This window comes from Myotis daubentonii, chromosome 5 (assembly GCF_963259705.1).
Source record: "Myotis daubentonii chromosome 5, mMyoDau2.1, whole genome shotgun sequence".
Classification (NCBI taxonomy): Eukaryota; Metazoa; Chordata; class Mammalia; order Chiroptera; family Vespertilionidae; genus Myotis; species Myotis daubentonii.
In genome coordinates this window covers 87,379,838-87,396,408 of record NC_081844.1, presented here as the reverse complement: position 1 = coordinate 87,396,408, position 16,571 = coordinate 87,379,838, and positions in this window count along the sequence as shown.

Sequence of the window (16,571 nt, the reverse complement as noted above, 5' to 3'; positions counted from 1 at the left end):
ATTTTTCACTACTTTTAACATTTACTTTAATTACATTTGTAGTGAAGTCTATGCAAACTTGGAACCTTTGGGATATGGTTACATTTTATCTTTTAATTCTAAAGCCTATTGGGAATGAGAACGTTGAGATTGGAACAGAACCACAAAATATTAAAATGGACCTCAGCAAGGTAAGGGCTGAAAAAAAAGTAGAACATATGCAAGGGGTGATCTGCTTCAATTTTTTAAATTGTAGACAATGAAAGTAAGCACACTTCTGCTCAATGTGACTGATATACAATTCACAAACAGGCATTAAAATTCTTTGTTTAATGAAGCTGTAGTTACTGAGTAAAACAATGAAAATAAGGAACAAAAGTAGTCTTAGCAAATCCACAACTTGAATAGGTCAGATGAAACACCTGTAACTTTTTGTTCTTTACTAATGAAGTTCTTTTCTGGACCAAAACCATTCTGATCAATTTTTTTCAAGTTGTGCTGTTTCTTTAACATCATGAATGTACTTCTCTCCTCTCTCTCTCTCTCTCTCTCTCTCTCTCTCTCTCTCTCTCTCTCTCTCTCTCTCTCATATACAGCATGTCCACAAAATGTATACACACTTGAATAATTATTCATTCCAATGGTTAAATCTGAAAAGAAAGAAACATCAATTGAGCTCTCAGAAAAAAAAAAAGTGTATACATTTTGGGGGGACACCTTGTATTTTCCCTCCATATCTTCAAATCAAAATGATGCTTCAAAAGAGATTCCATGTTCCCCTTAAGAGTCCAAGAACTTAGAGTTCAAAGACTGGTCCTCTGGTATTAAAGGGAGAGCCTTAGCCTGCCATCAGTGGCCACCTTGGTGGGGTTATTGACCCTCAGGGGAGATCAAGGCCCTGACTGTTTGGAAGGGAGGTGAACTCCCTGTCATTAGAAGTGTGTAAGCAGGCTGAACAACGGCTCGCTTGGAGTGCTAGGAGGGGTCAGGCATCAAGCAATGGATGGAAGAGACTCTCTAATTTGATGACCTAAGTCCTCTGCAGCAGTCATTTCAAGAGAAACTCACTCCATTTAATAAATATTTATTCTGCACTGTTCTACGTGCCAGGTACAATCCTGGGCAGTGGTGGGCAGGGTGGGCTTCTGAAGCTCAGGTTGGTGGGGAGAGAGGCAAACAAGCCACGCTGGTGACTGTAATACAGCCTCAGGGCTCCCGCCGGAAAAGCGCAGAAGTTACGGAAGCTCAGAGGAGGGGCACCAGCCTGGGACAGCGGAGATGGATCCTGGGCGGCTTCCGGGAAGAGCTGACATCTAAACTCATGTTTGAGCAATGGGTTTGCTCAGGCCTTTCCAAGAGCCCCTGTGGTTGGGTTTAATGTCAGCTAATGTCGGGTCCCTTCTCTGCCCTGCTCCATTTTGTCCATAGCAACTGACTTTTTAATGATCAATTGTAACCTTGGATGGATAGAGAGAATACGTGTTCCACCCCATTTTACAAAACTGTATCCAGGGGGACCAGACTCCAGGTGTTTGGCATCGAGGTTACTGGGCAGGACCTAAACTCAAGATTCACAGCTGTTTAACCAAGGGGAAAGGAGGGGGTGAGTCATGCTGCATTTGCCTCCTGGGCCGTGAGCACAAAGGAAAGAAAACATTGTTAAGGGAAGAAGCAGGCTCCTCCTCACAGTAGTATGTTTTCCCGTCGTCCCGCAGCAGACAGCAGAGCCAATAATCCAGGCCTGCAAAACTGCCAGCTCATAAAACCAAACCCTTTGAAGTGACTAATGAATACGCGCTTTTTAACTTACTCCCATCTCGTGGCTGAGAGCTGTGCAGTTGCTCCTGGGCAGAAGTTCCACTAATGCAGGGATGCGGACTGGCCACTGCATCAAATATTCATTAAGTCACAGATGGGAATCTACAAAGAGTTTGCAGAGAGGTTTAGTGTCTTTCTTTGGTTCCAGGGGATGCACTTCCGCAATGCAAAACGCAGGTCCGCAAATACACATCTGTGAGCTTCTGTGCGTGGTTGCCGACCCATTTTAACAGGTTAAATGGAGACTGATTTAGAGAAATCACTTTTTTTCCCCCCTGAAAGTAGAAGTAGTACATTTTCACTGTGGACATTTGTAGAAAGTGCCTTTGCACTAAAAGAAGAAAGAGACTCACCTATGACATCCCCAACCAGATGTAGTCTACCAGCCTTTTCAACCAAAATCCATTAATACTGTGCCCAGTGTTCTGTATGTTTCACTCTTTTGCTTTGCTCATTTCACGGTAGATCTGTAACCTCTTTACACAGCACTGAGTGATTCTTTACAGCATTTTAAATGTATTTACATAGTATTCTAGAGTATCACTGTGCCATGATTTCCCCAATCTCTTGGATATTTAAGTTGTATCTAGCTTTGCACTACTATAAGGATGGGCATCCTTATAATGAATTATTTGTGCCCAGTGGTGATATTTTCTTGGGCAAAGGAGTGGGAAAGGAATTGTTAGGTCAAAGAGTTAGCCTGATCATACCAGGTTACAATTCCATGGTCAGAGTCTGGAGAGGGTGGGGCTGTCATTTTTAATGGGCTGTCAGCTCACCCAGCTCAAATGAGATGGTCTATGCACGGAGAGCTACATATTGGCCTAGGAGTTTGGGGGGTTGTATATTTCTTTGTTTTTGTAACAACCTCCTTGAAACTTGAACTTTTTTCCTCTTTAATTTAACAGCTATCTTATTTCACTAATCTCAAGTCTTTATTTAGTTACGCTGGAGAGAAAGAAGGATCTCATCAGTGATAAACAGCAGTGCTGGGTTCAAGAAGGATTTATGGCTTGCTGCTTTGCATTGCTGGTAACCACAGTTATAATGCCGGGTTTATCAATACCTTTTTCCTCTAACGATAGAAGGAGAGCTATTTCCTGCTATTGAAGTCTCCTAGAACAGAGGTTCCGTGATATTTAGAAAAAAAGAGAGGAGGGGGTTGTTAAGTTTGCCAGCTATTTGTTTTGCCAAGTAAAGATACTGGAATAACCGGATAAACAATGGCCATCTACTTTCATCAAGTAATCACTAAAAAATGAGCCTTTACTTATTCATTTATTTATTTTCATTTACAGTTTACTTTCAGTATTATTTTGTATTGGTTTCGGGTGCACAGCAGAGTGGTTGGACAGTCATATACAAAGTGTTCCTCCCAATATTTCCTGTACCCACCTGGCACCATACATAGTCATTATAATACGAGAGGCCTGGTGCCCTCTCCCAATCCAGGACCCCTCGGGGGATGTCGGATAGCTGGTTTCTGCCTGATCCCGGCAGGCCTGATCCAGACAGGAGGGAGCACGATCCCATGCGTTGAGCATCTGTCCCCTGGTAGTCACTGCACATCATAGCAACCTGTCAACTGGTCATTTGGTTGTTCGGTCGCTTAGGCCAGTGGTTGGCAAACTGCGGCTCGCGAGCCACATGTGGCTCTTTGGCCCCTTGAGTAGGGCTCTTCCACAAAATACCGACTTCTGCACATGGGCCACGAAGTTTCAATCGCACTGTACGTGCGTGCCTGCACGTGGTATTCAAAGTAATGTCCATCGCTAGCTACACATTTCCCCATCTTTCAGGTAATTTGTGGATACTGTCCCAATAGAACTTTTCTTGTTTTGAGGCAAACTATTCAGAGACCCAATTTTCCACTTCTTACATTTTGAAGTGCTGCTCAGAAAGTGCGTGTGCCATCAATCGGAACAAGTGGTAATCTGAAGGAGCAAGGTCTGGTGAATATGGCAGGTGATTTAATACTTCCCAGGCAAGATCTTTTAACGTGTCTTCAGCTGGTTTTGAAGTGTGTGATGGTGCATGCCGGGGTCCAGCCCCAGCGGGTCCAGGGGTCCCCAAAGGTGTGGACGGAGTCAGCGAAGAAGGAATGACATGGAGGCAGCATTCAGTTGATCAGCAGCCTAGCCAGGATCTCCAGCCAAGTTCTGGTCTCGATCTCCAGAGAGGTTCTGCTTAGGATCTCCAGCCAGGTTCTGTCCAGGTTCTCCAGGCAGGTCCAGTCACCAGGTTCTAGTCAGGCTCTCCTGCCAATCTCCGCAGTCAGGTTCAGTCCAGGATCCCCTGCCATGCTCTCTTGCCAGGCTCCGCCTCCAGGCCCCAAGGCCAGTCCCTGTCCAGGATCCTCTGGCATGCTCTCGCCAGCGAAGTTCTTCTGTCCCTAGAGAACGTTCTGTATAGGTTCTGTGCTTAGGCTCTGTCTCTCTTGGTCCTGTCTTCCAAGCCCTGTGTTCTAAGTTCTGTGTTCTGAGTTCTGTCTCATGAGTTCTGTGTTCTGAGTTCTGTGTCTTGCTGTCTTGTTACATCTGTATTTATATCAGTTGATTCAATCCTATCAATCTCTATTACAAAGGTTAGGGCGTTTCTTATCTCCATTCCAGGGAGTAAAGATTATGTAGCTTAAGCATGATTGTTTGTAGTGATTAACTACCCGCCTGGCACTTAGTTAAGGAGTTTCATCCCCTCCCTGACTTCAGGGAAAAATTCCTACCTGGGGAAACAACCTTTCTAGGAGAGGCATCCCCTCCCTGACTTCAGGGAAAAATTCCTACCTGGAGAAACAACCTTTCTCGGAGAGGTGACCTTGGTTAAAACACAGCGCCAAGAAGGTGAGCAAACATATTAAGAACTGTATGCCATATATGCCAGGTCCCTTGAAACAGCAAGGATGGACCGGCTCCTGGCAGGTGCATTATCATGAAGCAAAATTACTTTGCCCTGTCTTCTGGCTCATTCTGGTCATTTTATAATCAAAGCGTGGTTCAAATTGACCTGGACGTTCTTTGTCTTTCACATCGAAATCATCACTTTTAAAGCATTTAAACCAGTGTTTACAAGTATCTTGAGATGGAGCATGTTCACCATAAGCTTCCCAAAGTATACGATAACTTTCAGCAGCACTTTTCTTCAAAATAAAGTAATGAATTAAAACTTCCCGCAAATGCTATTTTTCTGGCACGAAATTCAACATTTTTAAGCATAAAAATATCTATGATGTTAACACCTTCAGAAAATTTGACATATGAAGTTTTGAAGCTCGTTGTCAATATAACAAAGTAGCATACATATCAAATCACATATATACCAACATATGTGTAACTCCATCTATTGAAAAAAGTCCACATTCTTAACCAGTACACCTAGTAAATCTTCAAATCACTCCCCCTCTTTTAAAACCTCAGCTTCCCCAGTTGTAAAGTGAGATGATAATAATCTCTAATTGGGGCATAGTGCGAGGAATAAATGAGAATGATTAAAGCATTTTGTAACCTCCAAAATCTCAGACACGTCCTGAAGGCTTATCCTCGCTTGTGGGAGTATTTTTATTTATGAGTATACAATCTTTCCTCCAGGAGCCCAGAATATACTTCCAGGCCAAACATCTCCCTAGAATGTAAAATAAGTGGATTACAGCCTTTATAAATGAATTACTGGATCCCATATCATATGGGATAGGTCCTGGAAGGACTGAGCTGAGTGTTCTTAAGAATTCTAATCATCTGATCAATGGCTGTGATTATCAGGACAGAAACCATGCCTGGTTGTTCACTTCTGTGGCCCTTGCAGTTAGTTCAGTGTGTGGCACATCAGAAATGCTCAACAAATACTGTGCACATAAATGAATGAGCGAATAAATGAATGGCTAAACAAATGACATCCCTAGATTCGACGTTGGTCTTTGCAGTCGATATCTGTGGCTTTTTGCCATGCAGTACTGTATTAATCATGTTTTTAATTTTCTATTTTTTATGATGCTTTGACATCTTGGGGCCTTGTGGACCTGGGAAAAGTCTGGCCCAGCAGTAGCTAACTCCTAGAAATAGCAAACAACTTGCCTATGTGTACACCTTTAATATGCAAACCAATCAATCCTGAGTCCATATTCCCCATCTACCCCCTTTTATCAGGCTCCTGAAGTCCTGGACACTATTCCCTACCTCAATCACCCCAGGGCCATGTACCAGATAACTAGAGACCAACCCTGTAGCCCAGAGCCCGCCCACTGAAATTATTCAAATTATCCAATCCTAAACCTGCTCAGCTCTGCAGCCTTCCTCACCCATTCCTTCCTGTGAAAACAACAATAAAGGCTTTGCCCAAGCTTTCTCCTCCTGTCTCCTGGTGTTTCCCCATGTGGCCCTGCACGGTGAGGCATGTCCCCTTCTCTAGGGATCTGTGGGTAACAAATCATCTTTTCTTTTCTTTTTTGAAAAAATATATTTTTATTGATTTCAGAGAGGAATAAAGAGGGAGAGATAGAAACATCAATGATGAGAGGGAATCACTGATCGGCTGCCTCCCACACGCCCCCTATTGGACACGGAGCCCGCAACCCGGGTATGCGCCCCGACTGGGAATTGAACTGGTGTCCTGGTTCATAGGTCGATGCTCAACCACTGAGCAACACCTGCTGGGCACAAATTATCTTTTCAACGACCATTATCTCCTGATGTGTTGGCCTGGCCATACCAGAACAAAAAATTCCAGCTACATTTTAAAACACGTGTCAACCCTTAGAACTCACACCAACTCCAATCTCAGTTCATGATTGAAGGGGAGCTGTTCTCACCTCCAGTTCAGGGAAGGGTATACAGCTCAGGTCTAAGCCGATCACCTTATCACATCATGACCACATTAAAGTTGCAATGAGGCTTCTGCTGGGACAAATACTCTTGATTCTTTTCCTGCAGGATTAGAATCTGGGAAAGTTTTAGCTGCACAGCCATTTTGCTAGCTAGAGGCAAAAAGCCTGTTTGGAGTGGAGTCAACCAGAGAAAGCAGCTCCAAGAGGAAGAGGGAGAGAAATCAGGTCCTGGTGGCATCAGTTGAGCCAGCCCCACTCCTGGACTTTCTGGTGACCTGTGTTTAGGCCAGTTTAGATTGGGGCTTTCAGTAGTCACCAATGAAAGAACCCTAACATAAAGGGTCTTCTTTTCCCTTTTATTGATGCCCCAAACCACACTTGCATATTAAAGCTGCAAGTTGAATTAATTCAGTTCCACACTTAGTATGTGCCAAGACTATGCTGGGCCCTAGTGATGTTAAGACCCTTGAAGAGTTCAGTGTGTACGGGAAGACAGACAACCGGGGGAGGGTAGAATAAGAGCTTTCATAGAGGTTCAAGCAAAGGCTGTGGGGCTGGGAAGGAGCAGTCAAATCTGCCTGGAGGGTCTCCCTCTCAATTCTATGTTAGTCACAGGCTTGGCTCAGCCTGGACCTGCAGGGCATCTCTCGCATTTCAAAGAGCATCAGCATATCCAGTGCTAACATTCAGTGAGGGCTTCCTGTATCACTGTGCCCAGGCTCATTCCATTCTCTCAGCTCCTTTATAGGGCAGATATTCTTTTCCCCGTTATGGCTCAGTGAGGATAAACAATGCTACTCAACTCCGCAGTAGAACCCAAACTCCAGTGTAGCATGTCTGACTCCGAGGGCCATGCACTTCATTGCTAAGCCACTCCCCAGTATTTGCCGAATGCTCCCTGTTTGCTAGACCCCACCCCATAATTGTAGAAGAGAAAGGAGCTTTCCAAAAGCATTTTACAGCAGAATTTGCTATCAATTCTCTTACCGTATAGTACCTGGAAAACACAACTTTTAACACACAAGCTATTTCTTTTTAAAAAAAATATATTTTATTGATTTTTTTACAGAGAGGAAGGGAGAGGGATAGAGAGTTAGAAACATCGATGAGAGAGAAACATCGATCAGCTGCCTCCTGCACATCTCCCTACTGGCCCGCAACCAATGTACATGCCCTTGACCGGAATCGAACCCGGGACCCTTGAGTCTGCAGGCCGATGCTCTATCCACTGAGCCAAATCGGTTAGGGCACAAGCTATTTCTTTAAAATATGTTTTTGTTTTTATTGATTTTAGAGAGAGAAAGAGGAAGGGAGAGGGAGAGAGAGAGAGAAACATCGTTGTGAGAGAACCATCAATCAGCTGCCTCCCGCACGCCCTCTACCGGCAATCGAGCCAGCAACGCAGACATGAGCCCTCACTGGGAATCAACCAACAACTTCTCTAGGTGCGTGGGAGATTGCTCAAGCAACTGAACCACACCAGTCAGGGCCACATGAGCTATTGTGAGGACCACAGCTAGTGAGTAAAATGAAGTACACCTGTGAATGTGTGCATCCTTGCCCAAGATCCCAAACTCTCGTTTGAGATGTCTTCACCTGGCGGTCCTCGGAGAGATGGAGCAGCCAGATGCAGCATGAAGTAGAACAGAACCTCCCGGGTCCCAAGATCAGAATTGTCTGCGTGAGAAGGTGCTAGGCAAGATCTCTGACTGACACCGGTCAGTGAATTGTGCCTTTGCTTCCAGCAGAGCGCGTGGGGCTTCTGAGAATTTCGTCCAGCCTGATGGAGGCACCGGAGGCAGCCGGAGCCCCAGGCATATCGGCCTCCTTGGCAGATTTCCTTTTTAAGCGTCATGTTGGCTTGTCAACCTCATCATCCCAAACCAGTTAAACAAACAATTTGTTAGACTGGCAGCCCCTCTGGATGCTGCAACTTTTATGTAAGGGACTGTTGGCTTTTCCATTTTCAACTTCGCTTTAATGATTTTTCTTTCCAGAGGGAAGAGGGTGCATCTTTCAGCCTGGGTATGAAGTGTGTTATATGGATGTGGACAAGGAGTTCGTATGCTGGTTATGAATATTCATAGGTTCTCTTAGACATATCACATCAAATCTGTGCGTGGGGATAAGTATTTCATTTTAAAGTCAAAGCTGAATAGGATGCTTTTAAATCATCATTAGGTTTTTCTTATAAGCGAATACATTTATATTAAATTTGGATTTGAATGAGATATAATTCACACAATGCCTAATTAGAAGACTTGCTTTCTTCCCTTTATAGTATTTCTCAAAGATCTTTTTATGATCACTTAATTTGGAGTCTTTTGAAATAGATACATTGGATTTTGTAATACATTACTGCCTCCTTTATTTCAAAATTGCTATTTTAGGTTTCTTGACAACTAAGAATGGCCTTTTTTTTCTGACACTTTTTAAAATAGTTGGTCAGGAAAACTGGGATTTTGCTTCCCTGTTGTGGCTTCTCTTTTATTCACAGATCTCCTTGGATTTTGGGTTTTATTGCTATAAAATCCTGATTTTATTGTTCATTTGCCACAAGAAATATACAAATCTTACTAATGACAGTACCTGCCATTGGTCAGGACTTACTCTGTGCCAATCACTGAGGTTACGTCATCGCTTGTGCAAACCTCAGAACAAACCTAGGAGGCAGGTACTATTTTTTTCTCACTTTATAGTTGAGGATTCTAAAGCTCAGAAGGCTCAAGATACCTTGCCCAAGAAAGAAAAGGAGCTGGATTATCCACTGAATCTGAGGTCAGCACACTTATCTGCCCATTGATTTTTTCATCCCGGGAACCTCTACTGAGGGTGCCCCTTGTAGGTCCCAGCCACTGCTCTGAACACTGGAGAGACAGTGAGGGACAAGGCAGACAAAGCCCCCGGCTCTCAAGCAGTTTGCAGTCTCCCCAGCTTCCCAATCGAGCCCGAACCACAAGTCTGGACTCCTACCCACACATGGGACGCAAGGCCCTGTCCTTGGCGTGACTAGGTTCCCGGGCTGGTCTGAATCCACAGCTGAGCATTTCTCATTTTGGGGCTGGGATTTATTCCAGTGTCTGCATCATTGTAAGTTCTTAATAAATACTTGTCATTGTTTGACGTTTAGACCTCAAAAGACAGAGGGGGAGAGTTGTTTCAGATAGAAAACATTCTAAAAGTGTTCCTGCTTTGATTTTATCCTTGACTTAAATTTGTTCCCCCCGTTCTCTACCTGCAAGTGCCTGACAGGGCTCTCAGGAGGATGCAGGAGGGCCTGACACCTCACGCCCCACGCAAGTGTTCCTATCCTGTCTGAGGACCAGGGCTAGACTCCCTCTGGCCAGGCCCCCCCACTTGTGGAGGCTGCCGCCTTCCTAACAGTTGGAGTCTGGCTGGCTTCCCACTCCTTTGCATCCCCTAAAAGCAACAGTGAGGATGAGATGAGGGTTGCTACCATCTCAGCCCCTTGCTGGCAGATTTATAGCACCTGCCTCTTGATCAGCAAAAAATGGGGTGGGAGGGGGATGAAAAAGACCCGTCAGCCCCACCCCGCTCTCTCCTGTCTTTGTCAGAACTGCTTCTCGAGCCTCCAGCATTTGGAGCTTTCTCGCGGCAGGAAACTAAAATGCCTTTTTCCCAGACAGGAGAGCTTAGGTCCTCCCCGCGCAGTGGGACCTGTCTGTCTTCCATTGGAATCTTTCATCTTCATTTACGTTCCCTCCTTCCAGAGCTGCTTCAATAATTGATGGGCTTCTGAGTGGTACATCGGTGGCACCTGCATGCTGAATCCGGGTGGGAAGGATGGGCGAGAGGAAGGCGGCACTGCTGGGGTCCCCAACTCAGTGGCAGCTTCTGTTCTCTTCTCCGTTTCCCCTCCTCCATCTCCTATGCCCCAACACGGTGTCTGTGCACGAAGCTTATCTTAGGTCAGTTCTCCAGACACAGAGGCTGAGATGGGATTTATTGTGCAGCTGACTTATTCCGGGATTGCCCTCGGAAGAAACCTGTAATTGGGCGGGGGGCCACAGAAGAGGGAGAGAAGGAAGACAGGGCAGGAGAAGGAGCTGGGCACAGATCGGGTTTAGGAAGAGCCTGGTCTAGACCTGACGCCACTGGTAGCTCTGCAGGATAAATTGCATCTCAGAGGTGGCCTGCCCAGGTAAAGGGGCTGGGCTGGTGTGCTCCTCTCACTGGTCAGCCAATGCCCACCACTGGGATGGGGTGGAACCTCCTAGGCATCCAGGATGCTCTCTGCAGCCAAGGATAGGCCTTCCAATAATATAAGTATGTGAACCAGTAGCCACCAACATCTCCAGCAGCTGGAAAGAGAGGATCTCATGTTCTAAGAACTGATGCAAGGTCTGCGATGAGCTGGGGGGATGTGACATGGCCCAGACGATGCTGAGCCTTGTCGGCCATGGGAATTTACCCGCAACTGGAAACCTGACTCAATGCGTTCAGATGTGTGAAGGAAATATAGTCTCTACTTCGCCGTATGGATCCAGTCTCCAACTGTCCAGCAAAAACATGACTTTCAATGTTTGTGTTTCAGTTGCGGAACATGTCGGAAGGAATTGGTCCTTTCCCCCACATGATGGGCTGTGGGGGAATGGCAGCTGGCCTTGTGGTGGCCAGCGGAGGTCCTTAGCCCCACACGTGTGTCCCTGTGAGGGAGTCAGAGTCCTTTCCGGCCCCCACAACAGGAACGGGCCCTTGCTGTTTTCTCATTGCTTCCCCACGACAGGAAACTGTAACCGATGAGCGTGCCTGTTTTCTCCCTAGTGGTGTCCCCAGCCTCCAACACCCCAGCCCCACTGACTGGCCCCACTGATCTTTGCTGGTGCCGCACACCTGCAGCCTGCCCTTGACTCCCATTCAACCCTGGGCTTGGGGGCTAGCCTTGCAGGCCTCAGCTTTTCCATGGTCAGAAAGCTTTCCAAAGAGCTCTGCCACATCCCTCCTCAGAGCTCAGGGGAAATTCCGGATACTTTCCAGAGCAGAGTTTTTGTGTGATTTAACTCTACTCATGTCACGCCATCAGTTTCGCCCTGATGCGGCTGTTCTACACTTGCCTGGATGGCATGCGGTAAGGCGATCTCCTCCCAGAGTCTGAATCAATCAGAAAGCCAGGTAACGCGGCCACATGCTTGACTGCGTTTGACTCCTAACCCTCCCCAGCGCCCGGGAGTGGAAGGGGTCGGCTCCCCTCTTCCTCTGGTGCTGGCACCTTGCATCGCTTTTTCCTTCCTCCAGGGATGGCATCACCACTCACTCTTACCAGAGGCTGCAGTGGCAGATTAGCTGTTTGAGACCCAATTGTTTCATATTTTCAAATTATTCCCGTTATAAATGGGATAAAAAGATCACCACAGCTGCAGTGTGGGGATGGAAGGGGCCAAGGACGGAAGCAGAGACAGTCGGAAGCTGGTTTACAGTGTTCTGTGGGAGCTGTGAGCCACATGAACTGGAGCTGCAGTGCAGTGGAGAGAAGCAGACAGGTTTGATACACATTTTGGATGCAGATTTGGCCAACGGGCTATTTAATAAGCATTAAGCACATGCTCTGAGCAAGGCCCTGGAAAGACACAAAGATGAGGAGGACATGGTTTCTGAACTCAAAATGCTTACAAAATAACAGGTAAGACATGTCAACAACTACTCTCACACTAGTTTAGCACTGGGATTATGTATAAGGGAGATGGGAAGTAGAAATCACTAAAGGTAGACTTCCTGGGTCCAGTAAAGGTTAATGGTTTTGATATCATCATCCCCACAATAGTTGTGCACTTGAATAAGTTACTTAGGCCTCAATTTCCTCAAGCCAAAAAATAACACCAAAATGATGCAATAATAGGGTCTACTTCATGGGGTTGTGTGAGGACTCAATGGGAGTCTATATAACCCACTTAGGACACGCATTGTCTCTTAACATATATATTTAACCATCCAACAACTTAATTTGAGCAGCTGTATTAGCCACATGCCCTCATTTCACTTCCCTGAAATGCGCTCCCCTACATCAATAGGAAAGGTTCCAGACCATGCAGTCTTCCATGGCAAAGATAATGCCAAACAGGCGCTAGTATCCATCCAGCACTGTCTGCCTAACATTTACTTGTACAGAGGATGGGAGCTGACCCTCACCGGTATGGAATCTCTAATCTGACTGGAAATATAAGGCTTAAAAGTGTGACTAAGGAACAACACAAGGCAGCATTTGACTTAGGGATTCATTCAACAAATAATTATTGAAAGTTGAGAGAGTGATAATAGGCTTATTCAAGCCTCAACACTGCCCTCCAGAAGCATTATCAATCCATTTCACAGATGAATAAACTGAGACACAGAGAGGTAAATAATTTACCCAAGATCACACAGCTAGTAAATGGTAGATGCTGGGTTGACACTTGTATATGTGTTATCAGCCAATTAATACCTACCTACTGAGTGTCAGCTACCAAGACACTGTTCTGAGCTCAGGGTATTCAATTTGGGTTGGTTTCAGATTGTGATACAGACGTGCAGAGGATAGACATTTAAATGTGTGTCACTGTGACTGGGAGGAAGTTTGGGCATTGAGGCAACACCAAACAGCATGATTCTAAAGGTAGGGAAAATCCTGGCCTCAAAGCAAGGTTTTTAGGAGTCAGACCGACCTGCGGAAAATTCTAGCTTCACCACTTAACTAGCCATGCTTGTTTCCTCATCTGAAAAGGAAGGGAAAATCTACATCTTAGGATAACTGAGAGCATTAAATGAGATGATGCATACAAAGTGCTTTGTCAATACCTGTCCCCTTAGACCTGAAGGTGGAAAAATGGGATGTAATTGGCTTCTGTATGTATTTCTAATTCTCCACCCCCATCCCTAACTCCTGCAGGGCTGGGCAGGCTGAGGAAGCAGAGGTAGCAGGAGCAGTAAAGTTCTCACTCAACATGCTAATGTTAGACTTGGCAGAAGTAGAAGGCTGACTCTTTCTCTTCTTGGGTTCTTTGGAGACCCCCATAAATATAGACGGTCTCCGGTTTCCTTGCCATGAATGAATGAATTCCTGTTCTAATTGCTCATGTCTCCACCCGTAGTGAGTGGAGTATCTTAGGTTTTACTTCCAGTTCTTTTCAGCCACGGTCCCCTTGCCTCCCCTGCTGGTTCTCTCGGGCAGAATCTAAGGTGGCCCCACACTGACATTCTCTTACACATGGTCATATCTGATCATGGGAAAGAAACACTTGGATTCTTTGCTTCATTAAACTCTAGGAGAGCAATTATTTCCCAAGTTTCAGCCTCTCGTTCAGCACCAGAGGTCACTCCAGCCAATCTCATGCTCCTTGGTGTCCTCGGACATAGCTTACACCTGTCCACTGTACACCAGGAACAGCAAAGGACTCCTTTTAAGCTCTCTGTGTGGTCTTCTTGAAGTGTTTTTCCTTAAGCTTAGGGTAAAGTACAGCCCCCACCTCTCCCCTTAGGGTAAAGATATCCTCTTCAAAAATCCTCTCAGCTCCAGCTAATGGCCCTTTTATACCCTCGAGGTGAGTGAGGGGTTTCTCAGCCACCTACTTTGAAAATGTTTGTGTCTTGTTCCAGCACCTCACTTTAGAACGTGCCTGGGCCAAAATTTCCCTTTTAATGTCCTATTACACTTCCAACTCCGTGAATGAGCTAATGACTCATTCTCCCTTGGGGTGGGTGGGAAGGCGCCCTTAAACAGCCATTACAAGCCCTCGCTTCTCCTCCTAACCTCAGCCCAGCTTCTCCGGGTGACCTTGGAGCAGCCCCTTCATGGCTCTGGGTCTCAGCTTCTCCTCTCAGTGAAACAGAAATCAAATCTCTGTTCTCACCCTCTCTCCAGGGAGGTATTGTGAGGAATAATAAGGCAATGCCTATAAAGTGCTTTAAGTACTTCGGGGAAAGACGTTGGCCAAATACCAAATGATAATAATAACACGGCCATCATCATGCGCATTATTATTCATGGGCTGAGAGGAGAAAGGGCTGCTGACGGTGTCTCTGCTCTGTGGGAAGGAGGACTTCAGGCCCCAGGATGTTCTCTCAGTAAGTCAACGCCAATAAATACAGAGCAATGGAAGTGGAAGTCATCTGGCCATAAAGGCTAAATGAACATCCCCATTTGTATGTGAAATGACGACAACCAACTCCATTTCTCATTTTTTCTTTTTTTCTAGTTAGTGTTCAAAAGAGCTAGAATTGAGGGGAAATTGCATTCCTTTTCTGGGGGATGGGGGAGCAAATGGATTAATTTTATTTGTAACATCTTGGATTTTACTATCCATCCCTCTCTTCTTAGCATACCTTTTTTCCTACATTTCCCTCCATTCCACTCATTTCTGGGTCAACGTTCTAATCAGCAGATGGTGTCAGTCTGGTAGGAGATGAGGCGCAGAGAGGGACATGGGTGAGTCACATGGAGAATCAGACTTGTAGCCTGGGCCAAGGAAGGAAGGTCGTCCCTCCCCTAAAGCTCTGATTCAAATTCATTCATTTTTTTTGTTTATAAAATAAAAAAGTGTTACACTGTGTCGAGCACATGCTAGGGGACAGACCTAAACTTAGAACAAGAGACAACCCTCGCCAAAATTCCAGGCCCTGAAAATCCTGCCAAACCTTCACTGAAGGCCAGTAGGATGGCACAATTCAATTAACATCAGATCTTTATCCAGCAGTGCAATGAACAGGGTTGCTAGCCTATCACCTTCAGAAGCCAAGTGATGCCCAAGTTTATACTCTGGTTCTAGAGCAGTGGTTCCCAATGTGGGGCACATGCCCCACGGGGGGGGGGGGCAATTTGAGAATGAGTTATTAACAGTGAATTTCTTGCATTTCTTATGATTCTAGGGGCCTCATATGCAGTATAGAAATATACATTGTGACACATTTATGCATTTCAGTTCTTTAGTATATGTTTTGAAACTTTATTTGCTATTTTTTCATATCACTTCATATTATTTTTTTTAAACAATTTCTTAGTGACCTCTTCCTCAGTACTTTAACAGTCCTTTCTTTTTTTATTTTTCACTTTCATGGATGCCATGTTTTGGAAGCTTGTTTGGACCAAGTTAATGGCCTTTTAGGCTTCCTTCACATAAATCGGAGTTCACTTTTTGAATAATAAGAATTATATGTCACGGGGGTGGGGGAGGCATCAGAATTTTAGAGATGCTGAGGTGGGACATGGCCCAAAAAATGTTGGGAACCACTATTCTAGAGGCAAAGTTTTTCATCACCTCCCAAATGAGCAGTGAAGGTCAGGAATTCACAAAATTGGACCCATGTGCCCACACATCTTAAAGTATGTGGCGGTAAATACAATGGACTTCAAGTCTGAAAACAAGGTTTCAGTCTGAGTCTACTGCTTGGACCTCCTAAATATCCCTGAGCCTCTGTTTCTTTATATGTAAGTTGAGTGGGGAAGGGGGGAGGGAATGTATTCTTCCCAGAGGTGAGGTGAGGTCTAATGAGACCATGGAAGCTATGAATACTGAACTCTTGCTCACATTTTGCCAATCGCTGTGCTGGGCGAACTAGTGTAACCACGTAGAAGCTTCATTTCTTTAATATGACCTCTTCTCTTTTCTTTCCTTTTGATTTAAACTGGCCTCACCCAGCACCCTGGCTCACCTGCCTCCTTCTCCCTTGCTTAATCATTAAGCCCTCAGGACAATGAGGTTCTGATCAGCATCAAATAATATTAGGAACAAAGCCTCCGGTCTGTGGACCCCAGAAACAGAGTTCTGGTCAAACTAGAGATGACACCTAGGCCTCAGCCATGGTTCAGCTCCAGGCCCAGAAAAGGCTCGAAACCAGATGAAGCAACACCATGGCTGGTCTCAGGACCAGATGCAATGACCAATGACCCCCTGCCCTAGTGCCGACCAATCAGTAGAGACCATGACCCTGACACGCCCTAACTCCTTAGTCAGCATGACTAATGACT